This window comes from Crotalus tigris, unplaced genomic scaffold (genome assembly GCF_016545835.1).
Source record: "Crotalus tigris isolate CLP2741 ecotype Arizona unplaced genomic scaffold, ASM1654583v1 scf7180000020245.1906669, whole genome shotgun sequence".
Lineage (NCBI taxonomy): Eukaryota > Metazoa > Chordata > Lepidosauria > Squamata > Viperidae > Crotalus > Crotalus tigris.
Window position 1 is genome coordinate 304,927 of NW_024097926.1, and position 17,242 is coordinate 322,168.

General features: G+C 48.1%; 1 protein-coding gene across 21 annotated transcripts in view; it reads right to left on the reverse strand.

The window, feature by feature from the left end:
• The window catches only part of NRXN2 (neurexin 2), a 336,186-nt gene that overhangs the window by 229,671 nt on the left and 89,273 nt on the right, over positions 1–17,242 (reverse strand). The window lies entirely within an intron of this gene.

A 17,242-nucleotide genomic window follows, 5' to 3' on the forward strand; every position in this document is an offset into this window, starting at 1 on the left:
GTTGAAGTCCACGAGTCATAAAAGAGCCAAGGTTGCCTACCCCTGGTATAGGGTCTGAGCAGAAGGTTGGACTAGAACAGAGGCCCCCAACCTTTTGGGCACCTGGGACCAGTTCTGTGGAGAGAGATCTTCTGTGGGGACGTGGTTTTGTCTGCTGCCTGCATCCCGCGAATGGGGCTTCACTTGTTTGCGTGGCCCGGTTGCTGGTATGCTGCGGACCGGTGCCGGTCCACGGACCGGGGCTTAGGGACCCCTGACTAGAAGACCTCCAAGCTGCCTGCCAGCTCTATTCTGGCTGACTGATCCATTCATCTCCAGGTTTACATTATAGCTGCAATGGGTTTACATGCAATAAAGCCCCAGTTTTGCTGACGTTTTTATGCATTTTCAGTCTGGGCTCAGCCGAGAGCCACAGCCTCAGTGTAGCTGCTGCGCTGCAGTCACAGGGCAAGGCTGCAAAAGAGGGGAAGCCAAGCCAAGGATTGTTCTCCCCGAAGGCTCTGGAACCCAGGGCCACCCACGGGATGGGGAGATCCCATGCCTCAGCTGTTTGCTGTGTGTCCTTCCTCCTCCACCCTGGGGCCTGCAGTGCAAGCCCTTGATGCACTGAAGGTGGTCCATGGTCTACCAAGCCCTTGATGCATTGAAGGTGGTCCATGGTCTACCAAGCCCTTGATGCATTGAAGGTGGTCCATGGTTACCAAGCCCTTGATGCATTGAAGGTGGTCCATAGTCTACCAAGCCCTTGATGCATTGAAGGTGGTCCATGGTCTACCAAGCCCTTGATGCATTGAAGGTGGTCCATGGTCTACCAAGCCTTTGATGCATTGAAGATGGTCCATGGTCTACCAAGCCCTTGATGCACTGAAGGTGGTCCATGGTCTACCAAGCCCTTGATGCATTGAAGGTGGTCCATGGTCTACCAAGCCCTTGATGCATTGAAGGTGGTCCATGGTCTACCAAGCCCTTGATGCATTGAAGGTGGTCCATGGTCTACCAAGCCCTTGATGCACTTTCACCACAGGGAAAGTGGTGAGGAGCTAAGCAAACCCGGAAAAGCAGCTTCCGTCTTTCAGATCCCATCAGCCTCGTCCTCAGGGGCTGCCCCCAGGAGCTCAGAGCCGGCAACCCCGAAGCTGCATCCCTGGGCCAGCTTTGTCCCTTGGGGGCTCCCGGGCAGCCTCATTCATTGTTTTAAACCCCCATTTTCTCCTTTGAAGGCAACCATTGAAAAGCAGCCTTTGGAAAATCCCTTCTGACCGGCAATGTCAATGGGGAAGGCAGATTCACTTAACAACCGGGTTGGTAGTTTAACAACTGTAGTAGTTCCCTTAACAATTAATAATAATAATAATAATAATAATAAAGTTGGAAGGGACCTTGGAGGTCATCGAGTCCAACCCCCTGCTCAGGCAGGAAACCCTATACCATTTCGAACAAATGGCTGTCCAGTCTCTTCTTAAAAACTTCCAGTGTTGGAGCATTTACTGCTTCTGGAGGCAGGTTGTTCCACTGATTAATTGTCCTCACTGTCAGGAAGTTTCTCCTTAGTTCCAGGTTGCTTCTCTCCTTGGTTAGTCTCCATCCGTTGTTTCTTGTCCTGCCTTCAGGCGTCTTGGAGAATAGCTTGACTCCCTCTTCTTTGGGGCAGCCCCTGAGATACTGGAACCCTGCTATCCTGTCCCCCCTCGTCCTTCTCTTCATTAAACTAGACATCCCCAATTCCAGCAACCGTTCCTTGTATGTTTTAGCTTCCAGTCCCCTGATCATCTTTGTTGCTCTTCTCTGTACTCTTTCTAGAGTCTCAACATCTGTTGTAAAATGGGGCAAAACAAATTTCTCACTGAACAACCTAAATTTTGGGTCCAACTGCGGTCGTTAAGTTGAGGACTGCCTATATTTACAACCCAATCCCATCCCAGGAGGATCTGGATGAAGCCCAGCAAGAGGACGAAATGTAGACAACAACACAACGAAAACTCACTAACTCAGATGCCTAAGATAGAGAGATGTCCTCGCTCAAGTCAACTTATGCCAAAGGCTGCTTAAATAACACAAATCAGACTTGTTTACAGAAAGTTAACAAACTCCCCGGGGAGCAAATTGTAAAGAGCGGGAAATACCCTACACAAGACCTCCCCCCCCCATGTACTCCTTGTGGGGGGGGATTCTCAAGGGGCTTTCTCTAGATAACAGGGCCAGAAGGATAGATTAAATTGCTGGATACACCCCAGGGTGGTGCCATTAGTATTTAATTACCTAATTAAAAAGCCACCCATCTCACGCTTGCGACTCAGGGCAGTGCACATGACTAAAACCACAAAGCCAAACCATCAACATCATTAAAACAAAACCATTACAACACAGATAAAACAGCTAAAAAGTCTCAGAGCAAAAAAAAAAAAACAGGAGAGGGCATCCTAAAGTTAACAGCTATTTAGCAGGCTCCACACATTCATCGGATCCCCAGGCCCGATGCCATGAATCAATCAATCAGAAAAGAGCGGGAAGGGACCTTGGAGGTCATCTAGTCCAACCCCCTGCTCAAGCAGGAGACCCTATACTAGGGGTAGACAACCTTGGCTCTTTTATGACTCTTGGACTTCAACTCCCAGAATTCCTGAGCCAGCCAAGCTGGCTCAGGAATTCTGGGAGTTGAAGTCCACAAGTCATAAAAGAGCCAAGGTTGCCTACCCCTGACCTATACCATTTCAGACAGGTGCTGTCCAGTCTCTTCTTAAAAACCCCAGTGATGAAGCACATATGACTTCTGGTGGCAAGCTGTTACATTAATTAATTGTTCCCACTGTCAGGAAATTTCTCCTTACTTCTAGGTGGGATTTCTCTTTAACCGTCCTCACTGTTAGGAAGTTTCTCCTTAATTCCAGGTTGATTCTCTTCTGGATTAGTTTGCATCTGTTGTTTCTTGTCCTACCTACGGTGATAAATAAGTTGACTTCCTCCTCTTGTGGCAGCCTCTCAAATACTGGATTACAGCTATTATGTCTCCCCCCGCCCCAGTCCTTGACCAATGGTTCTCAACCTTTTTAATGCCGTGACCCCCAACCGGTCGTAAGTCAAGGACTACTCAACCGGGGCAGCACCGTTTGCAGAATGGGACTTTTGGCGGGCTCAGCAGGGCAGAGACAGCCTGGACAATTCCTATTGGCTTTTGAAAGCCAACAGAATTAGACTCTATTCAAGAGAGTCTACTCTATTGGCTTTCAAAAGCCAATAGAATAAAAGGGAGTAGCACAGCGAAGGAAAAGGGGGGGGGATGGCGGACTGTGTTGTTTGGCGACCCCCGTGAAATGGTCGTTCGACCCCAAATGGAGTCCCGACCCACAGGTTGAGAACCACTGCTCTAGACTAGCCAAACCCCAATCTTGCAACTGTTCTTCCTTACCCCAATCTTGCAACTGTTCTTCCTTACCCCAATCTTGCAACTGTTCTTCCTATGTTTTAGTCTCCAGGCCCTTAATCATCTGAGTTGCTCTTCTTTGCATTTTTTCCAAAGTCTCAACATCTTTTTTGTAATGTGGTGACCAAAACTGGATGCAGGATTCCAGGTGTGGCCTTACTAAGGCTTTATAAAGCGGTACTAATATTTCATGTATTAGCCTCAGTTTATACAATCAAGGATTAGTTTTCTGGGCTGCTGCCACACCATGCTGGCTCGTGTTTCAGTGATCGTCCACTAGGACTCCACTAAGGACCTTAAAAGTAGGAATTGGCAAGGAACTGGAGTCGAAGGCCCTTGACCACTAACGCAGCCACTTTAAAACCAGAGTTAATCTACCTCGGCATTTTGTACCAGTTGCAGCTTTTGGGGGGCTTTTCTCCGAATACAGCCTGGTATGACCCAACTGGTGTGAACAAGGTGTGAACTATCATTACAAAGCATCCTGGTCAAGCTAGGGTCCTAAGTGGGGGTCCAGGCAAAGCTGGGGAGAGGATCACTGGCCACAAAGCTCTCTTTGAGAAGGAGCCAAGAAGCCAGGAGGACCCCCCCCCTCCCCAGGCCATGAACCCGTGCAGAATACCGGTAATTTACAGTCATTCATTTAGGGACCGGTCAAAGTTATAACAACACTGAAAAAAGTGACTTATGACCATTTTTCACGCGACAGTTGCAGCATCCTCAGGGTCACGTGATCAAAATCTGGAGGCTCGGCAACTGGCATGTATTTATGACGGTGGTGCTAGCCCAGGATCATGCGATTCCCTTTTGCGACCTTTTGACAAGCCAAGTCAATGGGGGGGGGGGAGTCAGATTTGCAACAACAGTCTAATTCAGGAGTAACCATCCTTGGCTCTTTTATGACTCGTGGACTTCAACTCCCAGAATTCCTGAGCCAGCATGGCCAAGCATGGAAACCTCTCCCTTTCCCCTCAGCGTGGCTGGCTCAGGAATTCTGGGAGTTGAAGTCCAGAAGTCATGAAGGGAGCCATAGTTCCCCCACGCTGGCTCAGGAATTCTGGGAGTTGAAGTCCACGAGTCATAAAAGAGCCAAGGTTGCCTACCCCTGGCTTAATTTATCAACTGCAGCGATTCACTTAACAACTGTGAAGCAAGAACAGTCATTTAACGACTGTTTTGCTTAGCGACAGAAATCTGGGGCTCAACGGTGACCGTGAATCGAGGGCTACCTGTAGCTACTGGGGCATCTGGCCCAGATGTTCCCAGAGGAAGAGCGACTTCAACCTTGGATGTTTTGCTCTGAGTCTGCTTGTCCCATTTAGATCCTCGGAGGCTCCAGACACCAGCTTGGTCCACGATGGAGATGCGTGAATGGATGCTTGAGGATGCCTCAGTCCCAGGAGGAGCCCCCCCAGAGACCCATGGAGAGGGTGAACCAGCTGGTGGAGGGCACCGAGGCTGATGGGATTTCTCTCGGGACCCCCAATGGGCTCACACACACACACACACCCAACTCAGGCTTTAGCAGAGGGTTTTTCAACCTTGCCAACCTGAAGATGTGTGGACTTCAACTCCCAGAATTGAAGTGGGAATTAGCTAGGGAATTCTGGGAATGAAGTCCACACATCTTAAGGCTGCCAAGGTTGAGAGACCCTGCTCTAGCAGATGGAGTAGACCAGGGTCGCCCACCTGAGGTCTCAAGACAAACCCATTCCACGACTGTCTATCTCAGTGGTTGGTATGGCATGGGTGCCAGAGGCGGCACTTTCTGTGGGCACACGTGCCTCGCCTCCCCCCGTGACACCCTCCTCACCAGCAGCCCCCCTGGAGGAAAGTTGCCCTTGTGCGTGGCCCACGCGGAGCAGCACAGCCAAGGACAGCCAGGCAGCGTAGACAAGAATCTGGCCTCACGCCCCATCATGCACAGTTGATGCTGCGGGGCGCGGGCAGAGGGTATGGCCGCCATGGCGCTGCTGGGCTACCTGGGCGATCTGCGGCGGGCCCTGCAGGCAATGAGTCGCCCTGCGGGCAGGATGGGTAGGGGCGGGGCAGAGGGTGGATTAGGGGCGGGGCCAGTTTTTGGGCACTCGGGTCTCTAAAAGGTTCGCCATCACTGGTCTATCTACAGTCAACCCAGCTCAGCCACCGCCTGTCAGGGGAGCTCACGGATGTGCCCCCCCGTTGCACACGTATCCACGGGGGCTTTGCACACCGAGGCTCACCACCCTTCACCTCTACCGGCGCACTCAAAGGGCTGCGGTGTCAGCAGCGGGCCAGAAGGCTCCCCTTGGGCACCGTTAAGTCATTAGCTCATCAACGGGAGACTTCACGACAATTAGTGCCCGTTTCCATTCCCAGGGGAATCGGCACACCCGGCCTCCCCGTGCGCAGTTGGCATAGCAACAAGCCAAGGATGTGCATATCCTTTTATTTCAAGGGGGGGGGCAGGAAGGGAGGAAGGGGGCGCGCGAAGCACGAAAGCAAAATCGGAATATGGAACTGAAGAGGGAGTCTTCCTTTCGGTGAGTGGGTGGGAAAGTCATCCCGTCCGGGGAAATCCCAAGTTCTGTTTTTCCTTGTCTTCTCAGCACACTTTCACACACACACACACGCACACACACGCACAAACACACAAATGCTATTGCCGTCAAGTAAACATTGCAGAATATAACTCAGGGTTACATCATTCCAACGCCTCCCTCTGGGTGCCGGGAGGAAGACTAAGCACATGGACCGCAGTGGGATTCCTTCTCCCTAGACCAGTGGGGCTGAACCAGGCAAAGGATGAGGCACTTACTTGAGCAATTAAGCCGTCCTTCACGGAACTGAAAGGCTCCCTCCAAACCTAAAGATTCTAGTCCTCGTGGATGCAGGGCTCAGGAGCCCATTAAAATGGTGGGCAGCCACTTCAAAAGGGGCAGTTTTTAGGAGAGGACTGGGGCAGGATGGCTTACCTTTTCTCCAGGTTAGTCTAAGTTAGGAGGAGGCCATCTTGGCTCTTTTAGAACTGGTGGACTTCAACTCCCAGAATTCCTGAGCCAGCCATGCTGAGGGGAAAGGGAGAGGTTTCCAAGCTGAGCCAGGCTGGCTCAGGAATTCTGGGAGTTGAAGTCCACAAGGCATGAAGGGGCCAAAGTTTCCCTCATGCTGGCTCAGGAATTCTGGGAGTTGAAGTCCACGAGTCATGAAGGAGCCATAGTTCCCCCATGCTGGCTGAGGAACTCTGGGAGTTGAAGTCATAGTCATGAAGGGGCCATAGTTTCCCCCATGTTGGCTCAGGAATTCTGGGAGTTGAAGTCCATACATCATAAGGGGCCATAGTTCCCCCATGCTGGCTCAGGAATTCTGGGAGTTGAAGTCCACAAGGCATGAAGGGGCCATAGTTTCCCCCATGCTGGCTCAGGAATTCTGGGAGTTGAAGTCCAAGTCTTTATAGCCTAGGGCAGGGGTAGGCAACCTTGGCGCTTTTATGACTGGTGGACTTCAACTCCCAGAATTCCTGAGCCAGCCATGCTGAGGGGAAAGGGAGAGGTTTCCAAGCTGAGCCAGGCTGGCTCAAGAATTCTGGGAGTTGAAATCCACGAGTCATAAGGGGGCCATAGTTCCCCCATGCTAGCTCAGGAATTCTGGGAGTTGAAGTCCAGGAGTCATCAAAGAGCCAAGGTTGCCTACCCCTGGTCTAAGTAAAGCAACAGAAATGCAAGCAAATTCATCCCAACCAGAGTCGGAAGCCACTTGGACCAGAATACGGGCTAACACATACGGTTGCAGGAATTGGGTTTGGCCCGTTTAGAGAAAAGGAGGACTAGGGGGGACATGATAGCGGTCTTCCAGTATTTGAGGGACTGCCACAAAGAGGAGGGGGTCAACTTATCCTCCAAAGCACCAGAGGGCAGGAGAAGAAACAATGATTGAAAACTGATCAAAGAGAGAAACAATCAGGAGTTAAGGAGGAATTTCCTAACAGTGAGGACAATTAACCAGTGGAACAGCTTGCCACCAGAAGTTGTGGGTGCTTCATCACTGTTGTGAGTGCTTGAGCACAGCTGATTTAGTGCCTCTTCTGGAAGGGGAGGACTGAAGGCTAAAACATATAAGGAATGGATGCTGGAATTGGGAATGTCTAGTTTAACGAAGAGAAGGACAAGGGGGGACATGATAGCAGTGTTCCAGTATCTCAGGGGCTGCCCCAAAGAAGAGGGAGTCAAGCTATTTTCCAAAGCACCTGAAGGCAGGACAAGAAGCAACGGGTGGAAACTAATCAAGGAGAGAAGCAACTTAGAACTAAGGAGAAACTTCCTGACAGTGAGAACAATTAACCAGTGGAACAACCTGCCTCCAGAAGTGGTGAATGCTCCAACACTGGAAGTTTTCAAGAAGAGACTGGACATTTGTCTGAAATGGTATAGGGTTTCCTGCCTTAGCAGGGGGTTGGATTAGATGACCTCCAAGGTCCCTTCCAACTTATTATTACTAATAATAATAATAATAATAATAATAATAATAATAATAATAATCAGTGGAAGGACTTGCGTCCAGAGTTGTGTGTGTTACAACACTGGAGGCTTTAAGAAAAGACTGAATAACCCCTTGTCTGAAATGGTATGGGATCTCCTGCTTGACCAGGGGGTTGGACTAGATGACCTCCAAGGTCCCTTCCAGCTCCATTCTGATTGAAATCTATTTTCCAAGCCACCTGAAGGCTGGACAAGAAGCAATGAATGGGAACTAATCAAGGAGAGGATCGAACTAGAACTAAGTGAGAATAATTAACCGGTGGGACGGCTTTCCCTCCAGAAGTGATGGGGGCTCCATCACTGGAGGTTTTTAAGAAGAGACTGGACAGCCCTTTGTCTGGAATGGTATAAGGTCTGCTGCTTGAGCAAGGGGTTTGACTAGAAGACCTCCCAGGTCCCTTCCGTTATTCTGATCTGTCAAATTCATCTTTTCTACCCTCACACTGATGCAGAAGTAGACCGCACAGCTACAACAAAGGAGCCATTTCAAAATGATAGGCTGTTTTTTGTATTTTGTGTCCTTGTCCTTGTCCACTGACCTACTGACACACACACACAAATGCACACCCTGCTTGCTCTTCCCCATCCAAATCAATCACAGTCTTCGGTATATTAATGGCATCTTATTTGTACTGAATGCCTCATTAATGCTAACATTCCCTGGGCGTCTCTCTGCCACCCTCCCCGGATGGAGAGTATTAATTGCTTGCTTTGTAATTAAATATTAAGGCTGCGATGTTTCACGCTTTGCACAGCTGGCAAGGAAAGAGGAGCCGTGCATAGTGTGAGTGTCACACGCAGGATATTAGTTCAGATTGCAAGAGTGTCTCACAAGCCCCTGCTCTGTGGACCTTCGCCAGTGGGGGCGAACCTATCTGCACCCTTACTCTACCAGCTATTCACATTACGGTTAGACTTCAACTTACAACAGTTGATTTAGTGACCGTTCAAAGTTACAACACTGATAAACGCGACTGGTGACCGTTTTTCACACTTACGACCTTGGCCGCAGGATCAAAATTCAGGCACTTAGCAACTGACCCACATTTACGACGGTCGCAGTATCCCGGGGTGTGTGTGTGTGTGTGTCACATGATGCCCTTTTGCGACCTTCCGACAAGCCAAGTCAAGGGAGAAGCTGGATTCACTTAACGACCGGGTTCCTAACTTAACACCTGCCGTGATTCACTCAGCCACTGTGGCCAGAAAGGTGGTAAGACGGGGCAATGCTCACTTAACACATGTCTCACTTAGCGACCTAAATTTTGAGCTCCGTTGTAGTCATAAGTCGAGGACTCACCGTTTTATAAGAGCCACACAGAGTTCTTTTAAAACCCTAACACTTTTAAAACCCTACACCAGCAGGATGTAAAACAAGGCTGGGGTGTGAAGAGGGGGCATAAAACAATTATTTCCCTGGGAAGAAAGAAATGTGCACGGGGCCCTATCCGTTTTCACACCAGCCTGACTGCTGGCATCAAAATGAAACCAAATTCAGCAAACACCACGGCGGAAGGAAAGGTACGCTGCTGAACACTGCATGTAAACAGCAGCTGTTATAGTGTTGTTGTGTTTTTTTTTAAAAAAAAAATAACGTTTATAACCGAAGGAACTTGTGCTGAAAAAAAAAAATCTATCAAAGAAACGTATACGTGAAAGAAGAAAAACGCAGCCTGATTTGCATTTTTAAAATGTCTTGGGAAATGTCCATTTTAGCAGTTATGCAAATGAGAGGAGAAAGACTGGATCACTACGCAGTACAGGTTGCTGTGAAGAGAAACGGCTATAAAATCTACTTTTTTTCATCGGGGAGGGGCGGAGAATCCTTTTTGATCCTAATATTGTTTTACCAAACCAGCAACAAAGCGGTTGCGATCCACGTTCCCTTTTGATCAGTCAATTTCCCACCACGTCAGGGTTTTTTTTGTTTTTTTGTTTTTTGTTCCTCCCCTGGCACTCGGCAGCTTTTGCAATATTGATTTCTTTCCAAAAAATGCTTTTATTCTTTGGCAAATCTTGGGAGCTGCCCTTGGATAGCTCTCCTCCTGAATGAGATGCCATTTTAGGGGGTTCCTAGGTCAGGGGTGGCGAACCTATGGCACGGGTGCCAGAGGCGGCACTCAGAGCCCTGTCTGTGGGCACGCGCGCCGTCGCCCCAGTCCTAGGCCTTCAGCTGGGTTTTCTAAAACCTTTTCGCTTTAGGCCTCCACCGCCGTGTGCAAAAAATAAAAGTTCAGTCAATCAGTCAATTTCAACTTCTCACAGGGGAAAAAAAAGATCTTGCAAAGTTGGAATTGATTGATTGCACTTTTTAGTCCCACCCAGTCTGCCGTTACCACCGCAGCCACGCCCAGCCAATGGGCCACGCCCACCCAATGGGCTACACCCACCCAATGGGCCACACCCACCCAATGGGCCACACCCACCCGGCACTCGACAATGCCTAGGTGGGTTTTGGGTTGCAGTTTGGGCACTCGGTCTCTAAAAGATTCACCATCACTGGCCTAGGTTAAGGACTCAGCCAGCTCAGGAGGAGTGTGTGTCCCACAAAAACACAACTATATTGATCTTTAAAACACCTGGTTGCATTCCTGCCATAACACATCTGCCTCTGGGAGTTGAAGTCCATACATCTTAAAGTTACTGAGGCTGATCCACACTGTTACACGGTGGATTAAGGCACAATTCTTACACCATAGCTAAAGGTTTTTAAAAAAACTCAACAACTTAACAAAGCATAATGGCCAGATTCACACCGGCTACGAAGCGAACCAGAAACCATTGTATTGATGGAGTTTTGTAAACCTAGTTCTCTGCGTTGCTTTGGCCAGCTTTTTGGATTAAAGATAGTCCTCAATTTACAGCAGTTCATTTAGCGACCGCTCGGAGTTACAACAGCACTGAAAAAAAGTGACTTGTGCCTGGTTTTCACATTATTGCAGCATCCCCGTGGTCACGTGATCGAAGTTTGGCAACTGGCTTCTCTTTGTGATGGGGGGGTCATGTGATCCCCTTTTGCAACCTTCTGACAAATCAATGGGAAAGCAGGATTCACTTAACAACTAATTTCACAACTGCAGTGATTCGCTTAGCAATTGTGGCAAGAAATGTCATAAAGTGGGGCCAAATTCACCTAACCGTCTCAGTTAGCAACAGAAACTTTGGGCTCAATTGTGGTCATAAGTCGAGGACTGCCTGCGTGAGGCTAAAGGCCGGCAGCCAAAGAAGGAAAGAAAAACAGCCACCCCAAGCTTCAGGGGTGAACAAAGGGCTCCTAAGGACCTGAACAGCCAGAAGGATTTGCAGGATTTGGGTTTGGCTAGTCTAGAGAAAAGAAGGACCAGGGGGGACATGACAGCAACTGTTCCAGTATTTGAGGGGCTGCCAAAAAGAGGAGGGGGTCAAGCTATTCTCCAAAGCCCCCGAAGGCAAGACGAGAAACAACGGATGGAAACTCATCAAGGAGAGAAGCAGCCTGGAATGAAGGAGAAACTTCCTAACAGGGAGGACAATTAACCAGAGGAACAGCTTGCCACCAGAAGTTGTGGGGTGCTTCATCCCTCGAGCTTTTTAAGAAAAGACTGGACAGCCTCCTGTCTGGAATGATAGAGGACAGTGATGGTGAACCTTTGAGATACCGAGTGTCCGAAAACCACCCCATCTCCGTTCCGCCCATCCACAGGGCCACCTACCACCTCCACAGCCCACCACAGATCGCCCAGGCGGCCCTGCAGTGCCATGGCGGCCACACCCTCTGCCTGCGCCCCGCAGCCTCATCTGCGCGGGATGGGGTGCAAGGGCAGAGTCTTGTCCCCACTGCCCGGTTGCCATATCCTTGGCTGCACTGCTCTGTGCGGGCCACGCCTGGAGGTGACTCTCCTCCGGGGGGGGGGGCTGCTGGTAAGGAGGGGGCCGCAGGGGGAGGCGGGGCTGGGGCGATGGTGTGCGTGCCCACAGAGAGGGCTCTGAGTGCCACCTCTGGCACGCGTGCCATAGGTTTGCCACCACTGGTATAGGATCTCCTGCTTGAGCAGGGGGCTGGACTAGAAGACCTCCAAGGTCCCTTCCCGCTCTATTCTGATTTTAAAAGCAACTTCAAAAAAGGCTGGTCTGTAAAACCCCAAAGGGATTTACAGCTCTTTCTCCCAAACTGTTTCTCAGCTCTGACCACCCTCTGGTTGTGTGGATCCTGTATTTGCAGAAGGTGCTTAAAATGGTGCCTGAATTTGCCGATTGCCTGGCTTCCTGCTATATACTGAATTCTAAACAAACCGATGAGGCTGAGCTGGTGTAACAGGGGGAAAAAAAAAACACAGCTAACAAGGTTAACTAGGTATTTTAAGTGATTAAGCATAATGTGTGAACAAGCCTTTTTAAAAGCCAGACATGGGGAAATAAACAAACAGACATAAGGGCAAACCAAAGAAACTGGGGGCATTCAGAAGAAAAAGCTAGGGAGGGCGGTGACATATTTATGTCAGAGAATAAGGAGTCCTAGATTTACTATCGCAACTGGGAGCAGAATTCCTCCCATTAAATCACACTGGAATTTACTCCAACACCTATCTAACTCTAAACACCCAGCACCTCAGCCTCGGCTTTCCTGAGCTGCAACCGAAGGAGGAAGGCAGAACCATTTTGATTTTAGACTTAGATCGTTGTTTCTCAGTCACCCTAATAAATATTTTATTGTTTAAGCAATTAACCGCATCCTTCTGGGATGTACATCAAACCTGAAGCACAGTTAGAAGCTTTAAAAGTGCGTGCCTCTTCTCTCTCTCTCTCACACACACACACAGAAAGAGATAAATAAACTGTGTGTATATAAGTATCTCTTTCTCTCTTTCTCTGTTTTTCTTTCTCTCTCTCTCTTTCTCTCTTTTTCTTTCTCTCTCTTTCTTTCTCTCTCTCACACACACAGATAAATAAACTGTGTATGTATAAGTATCCTCTTTCTTTCTCTCTGTGTCTTCTCTCTCTCTCTTTCTCTCTCTCTCTCTCTCTCTCTCTCTCTCTCTCTCTCACAAACACAGAGATAAACTCTGTGTGTGTATAAGTATCCTTTCTTTCTCTTCTTTCTTTCTCTCTCTCTCTCTTTCTCTTTCTTTCTCTTTCTTTCTCTCTCTCACTCTTTCTCTTTCTTTCTCTTTCTCTTTCTTTCTTTCTTTCCTTCTCTCTCTCTCTTTCTCTCTCTCTCTCTCTCTCTCACACACACACACACACACACAGAGATAAGTAAACTCAGTGTGCACATAAGTGTCCTCTTTTAGCCTCCTTTTAGTGATGCAGAAGAAATACACTGGGGTTCATTGCCACCTACTGGCGCTTGCAAAAAAAACGTGCCTGAGTGAGACCCCTTTTTCTTCCACAACTAACCTCACATTGACAACAATCTTCCTTTCGGGGTCTTACACAAGAGATACTCGCACAACATGCTCAACTTGACCACAGTACTGAGCTACCTCATTTCTGAGCATTAGGCTCCCTCGAACCGTACACTCATAGAATCAATCCTACGGCTGGGAGGGACCCTGGAGGTCTTCTAGCCCAACCCATTCAACAGGCTGGGTTTCCCCACATTGGAAATGCACCGGGTTTGACTTTCAAATGACTCAGTTAAACTTTTGAGAAGGGGGCCAAATACTAGGATAATATCTCTGAGTCTGCATGTGAGAGAGAGAGGGTGAGTGAGTATATGTGTTTTAGGGCAGGGGTCCCCAAACCCGGTGCGTGGACTGGTACCACGGCATGCCAACAACCGGTCCCCACAAACAAGCAAAGCCCCATTTGTGGGATGCAGGCAGCACACAAAACCACACACTCTCCGGTCCGTGGAAAAACCTCTCTCCACGGAACCGGTCCCTGGTGCCCCAAAGGTTGGGGACCTCTGTTTTAGGGAACAGGAAACTTGACAAAATCTTATATCAATGTCTAGTTTTCAAAAATGGGGGGGGAACCCACATGGGCAAATGATGCACCAGCATCTCTCCAAACATGACTGATCTAAAAAAAACTAGACAGGGTTAGGCCTCCACAGCATTTGGATGGGAGACCACCAGGAAAGCTGCCTAGAGCAGAATTCTCCCATCTTTTTGGCTTTGCAGACCGACGGGGGGGGGGGAGAAGGGATGGCTCCGCGCAAGTGCCCGCAAGAGAGCGCAGGCAGCTCCATGTGCATGAGCAGCATGAGGAGAGAGGAGCTAGAGATCGGGGCATTCTGGGAGATGAAGTCCACCAGTCATAAAAGGGCCAAGTTTGGAAGACCCCTGTTATATACAACTTCAGGGGCCAAATCTTGCCCCGATTCAGGGGCTCGTGTGAACCCTGCAAACCTCAGCCTCGGCACGGCAATTCCGAACGTTCTTTTTCCAAGGAGAAATGAGCGTGTTTACAAATGAATCTTTGGGGATTTTAAAGAAAAAAAAATATGCGGATAATTGCAAGAAAATTCAGTGGTACCGAATAAGACGGGAATGGGGGAGGCAGGGCACAGGAAAACGGGGCTCAGAGGGAGCACCTGCCCGCACGTTGTGGCTTGTTCACCTCTATAAGGATAACTACAGGTTTACGCTCTGCCCTGCACAGCAATTACAAATGACAGGGCAAGCCACATGGGTTTTCCCCAAGCTGATGTTCAGAATACCCACCCACGTTCTGCCCAGCTGGCTTTCCCTCAAAAGCTGGAATTATGTCTTTGTGGGGTTCATCTTCCTGTAGGCCAGCGGGCTGAATCCAGCCAGCTGTGATGTATTCAGAGTATTTTCCCCACCTACCAATTCCTAAAGGATTCTATTTTAAGGAAAATCAATTGCTTTTTAAAACAAAAACCTTAACCCACCCTGAGATAAATGGCACAGTTAGGCAGGGTGCAAAACTTGGGTGACGAGGTTTCACGCCCTTAATCCCCTTGCCACTGGACTACTGCAACCGCCTTTAGGCAGAGCTGCTCCTGAAGACAGCCCAGATGCTACCACTGGTACAAATACGGGTGGTCCTCAACTTACAAGCACCAGCTGAGGCCCAGGTTCCCACCGCTAAGCGGTTAAGTCTGCTTTGCCCCATTTTGCAACACTGCAGCAGTTCAGTTAGCAACGCAGTTGTTAAGTGAGTCTGGCTTCGCCACTGTCTTTGCTCGTCAGAAGGCTGCAAAAGGGGGTCACGTGACCCCAGGGACACAGCAACGGTCATAAATAGGAATCAATTGGCAAGCGTCCGAATGTTGATCACGTGACCGTGGGGATGCTGCAAAAGTGTGAAAAACTTGTCTGAGATGGGATAGGTTCTCCTGCTTGAGCAGGGGGCTGGACTAGAAGACCTCCAAGGTCCCTTCCAGCTCTATTCTATTCACTTTTTTCAACGCTGTTGGAACTTCGAAACGGTCAGTAAATGAATGGTTGTAAGTCAGAGACTACCTGTGCCACACCATTGCAGCACAACCATTGCCTAGTTGCCAGCCAGCTCCCGTGCCCAAGTCCAAGTGTTGGCTGTTGCCTCTGAAACCCTACAAGTGGGGCAACCTCAGGCACCCCTTGCCACAAATAATTCCTATTCTATATTCTATATTCTATTCTGTATTCTGTTCTATTCCTATTCTATTCTATTCTATTCTATTCTATTCTACTCTACTCTACTCTATTCCATATTTCCTAATTCTATTCTATTCTATTCTATTCTATTCTATTCTATTCTATTCTACTCTATTCTATTCCATATTTCCTAATTCTATTCTATTCTATTCTATTCTATTCTATTCTATTCTATTCTATTCTATTCTGTATTCTGTTCTATTCCTATTCTATTCTATTCTATCCTATTCTATTCTTTCTTATTCCTATTCCTATTCTATTCTATTCCTATTCCATTTTATTCTATATTCTATTCTGTATTCTGTATTCTGTATTCTGTTCTATTCTATGCTATTCTACTCTACTCTATTCTATTCTATTCTATATTTTATTCTGTATTCTGTTCTATTCCTATTCTATTCTATTCTATTCTATTCTTTCTTATTCCTATTCCTATTCTATTCTATTCCTATTCCTATTCCATTTTATTCTATATTGTATTCTGTATTCTGTTCTATTCCATATTTCCTAATTCTATTCTATTCTATTCTTTCTTATTCCTATTCCTATTCTATTCTATTCCTATTCCTATTCTATATTCTATTCTGTATTCTGTTCTATTCCTATTCTATTCTATTCTGAACAATTCAACCAGTCCTGTTGGATAATATCTGAATCTTTGAATCAGAATAGAGCTGGAAGGGACCTTGGAGGTCTTCTAGTCCCTGCTTTAGTAAGAGACCCCAGACCCGGGGTAGGCAGCCTTGGCTCTTTTATGACTCGTGGACTTCAACTCCCAGAATTCCTGAGTCAACATGGCTCTAGGTATTGAAGTCCACAAGTCATAAAAGAGCCAAGGTTGCCTACCTCTGCCCTAGACCACTGATGAAGGCCATTCATTGAGGTCCTCTTCCCTTGTGAGCTACGGGCCCTGGGGGATACGTTCTTGGGGATAGGGTCATTCCTGACTTCCGGGTAATCCCTTAGCGCTGCTTTTAATGCCCAGCTAGTGGGAAGAGGTGTGATTCTATTTGATGAAGGTCGTCCTCAATCATTCCTTCAGCCATTGTTCAGAGTTATAAAGGCACTGAAAAAAAGTGACTTATGACAGGTCCTAAACACTTCGGAGAATTGCAGCATCCCCACGGTTCATGGGATCAAAATTCGGATCTTTGACAACCACGACAGTTGCCACATCCCGAGGTCATGTGCTCTCACCTTTGAGACTTCCTCAGCCGGCTATTGGCCGAAGTCAATGGGGGAAACTGGATTTACTACCTAACAACTGCAGTGATTTGTTTACCAACTGTGGTTAAAAAAAAAAAAAAAATTGTAAAATCAGCTGTGACTCATTTCACAACCGTCCGGCCCGAATTGTGGCTGTAAGTCAGGGACCACCTGTATTCTTCTCTTTGGGGAGGTTGCTGGATTGTAAGCTTCTTCTGTCCTTTGATTGAGCAGCACAAACACCGGAAGTTTTTAAGAAGAGACTGGACAGTCTGAACTGGTATAGCCAGGGCTTCAACAACCTTCCAAAAAGATTTCCAAGTAATTAATAATCAAAATAACAAGGTGGGGAGGGGGAGGAAATCCATCCTGCCCGATTTTATGGGATCAAGATTTCGCTCCTCCTAACCCAGAGATGGGTAACCCTGGCTCTTTTATGACGCGTGGACTTCAACTCCCAGAATTCCTGAGCCAGCCATGCTGAGGGGAAAGGGAGAGGTTTCCGAGCTGAG